The sequence below is a fragment of the Prosopis cineraria genome, unplaced genomic scaffold (assembly GCF_029017545.1).
Source record: "Prosopis cineraria cultivar Desert tree isolate PC_DT_omini unplaced genomic scaffold, ASM2901754v1 PC1323, whole genome shotgun sequence".
Classification (NCBI taxonomy): domain Eukaryota; kingdom Viridiplantae; phylum Streptophyta; class Magnoliopsida; order Fabales; family Fabaceae; genus Prosopis; species Prosopis cineraria.
The window spans coordinates 11,411-13,692 of record NW_026556648.1 but is presented as its reverse complement, the minus strand read 5'-3'; positions in this window follow the sequence as shown (position 1 = coordinate 13,692).

Here is a 2,282-nt window from a genome sequence, read left to right as displayed (position 1 = left end):
GGGAGAAAGACGACTAAGTTACCTGAGAATATGAACATAAAAAATAATAATAATAATAATGAAGCAAACTAAACTGAGGGTTGAAGCTTTTGCCATTGCTATTGAGCTTCCTGCACTAAGAATTTAAATGTGTTGTACTCGACTGTTGATGGCGAAGATATCTAGGACTTGATTTATACCACAACTCCGACAACACTTTCTTAAGCCGTTTTGAAGGTTGACTCTTTCAAATTTGTGACAGTAAAAAAATTAACTTGAATTAATTATCCATTGTAGACATTAATGCATTCATAAAGAAATCATGCATTTAAAATGTAATATATAGGCGATGTACATGTGCACCTTAATTTGTAAATTGAATATGATGTTTTGGATGGGTTAAATTTTAATTCAATTACTCATCATTTATTATGGTTTGAATATTTAATTCAGAAACAAACACTAAAAATTGATCTTTTTATATATCAGAAAATTTTCGTGAAAATGGGTCCTACGTTTTCATTTGTGCCTGAGCTAGCATCACATTTTTGGGGCCGGTATATAAGTTGAATTTAATTTCGATACAAAATATAATTTTTTAACAAAAACAGAGTTATTACAAAATATATAAACAGTTTCAATATTATCTTTTAACGTAACATATTTTTTCTCATGGTCTTAGTCTCCCATAGAGTCGTACTTTACTATCCAAATAATTTCTTAATTTTGTTATCTAGAATATTTTAAAAATTATTGCTATTTATTATGTTATTATTGAGAGATATTATTTGATAAGGTAGCTATCAGAGCTATAGAATTTTTTTTTAATGAAAAGTTGCTATCCTCCATCTTGAGTACAAAGGTTCCATATTCAAATTGATGAGAGAGAGAGAGAGAGAGAGAGAGAGAGAGAGAGAGAGAGTCATTTTTGCATCTTTACTAGGCAGTTTCGGTGAATCAAAGTTTGGGAATTAGTTTATCATTGGATCAGGCTGAAATTTGGTCAACGGGTTTGTAACATCCAATCCATCAATTTTAAAGTTTAGATTGTCAATTTATTTCCTGGTGTGTGAGTTATTCCTTCCACGCTACAACCTTTGCGGAGCACGACTTTGTACCTATAGTTGGTTCCCTAATTTGTGCTACATTGTGATATTTGCATTTTTTTTATTGGTGCTTTTCTGGTTCTTTTCCTTAAAAATAGCAAAGTCAGAGGTTGCTTAATGATATACTACAAATGGGAGACTTTAATGTATTTATGTCTTGACATTAGAGACCATGGCGAGTTCAACTTAATTTGAAGCTTTTTTTTTTGTAGAATAATTTGATTGTTTTTATTCATCTTTCAAATATAAAGAAAATGCTAACTGCTAAGACAAATTCATTAATAGAGCGAAACAAGAGAAAAAGGCGATTAAGTCACCTGAAAATACGAAGATAAGAAAAATGAAGCAGGCTAAGCTGAGGATTGAAGCTTTTGCCACTGCTGTTGAGCTGCCCCCACTAGGAATTTAAATATACTGTTGCTCTCAATTGTTGATGGAGATTTACATACCGCCACACCTTAGCCGTTTTGAAACGGAAAAAAAAAAGAATAATTCATGATTAATGCAAATATTAATTATAATTAATTATTATTCATTGCAAGTGTATTTAATGTTAATGCAAATTAAGATTCTACGTGACTTAATTTTAGTCTTTGAAACGGAAACAAAATCATTAATGCATGCATCTACGTATGAATTCAATTAGAATTAATTATCATTCATTGTAAACATATATTTAATATTAATGCAATGATTCTACATGATTTTAGCCTTCAAAACGAAACAAAATCATTCATGCACGCATCCACGTATAAATTCAAACCAGCATAGAGATTTGGGCTTAGGGCAAGACAAGATCCTTTCTTGTAAGGTTTTTCCATGAATTGTTTCATTTTCAGTACTCGAAAAAGACATGTAATATGTTAAACCTTGGAGTATGCGCAACAAAACACGTAATATTCATACATAGCCTGTTATTCTGTTGTGTGTGCGCGTGTGTGTAGATGATAATCAAAATCTAAACAAAATAAAATTAACTTTTATGAGAAACTGCACTAAATTGCTTTTGAAAAATAATTAGTAATGATAGATGCAAGAGAATAATGGTGATGAAAAGTGAAAATACACAGGAAAAACTTTTAGATAGATCAGGTGCATTATGTCATTTGTAGTTTGTTCAATTAGAATACCCTAAAATATCTAAATAAAATCTTATATAATATTATTTTAATTAATTTTATTATTATAAAAAATGCA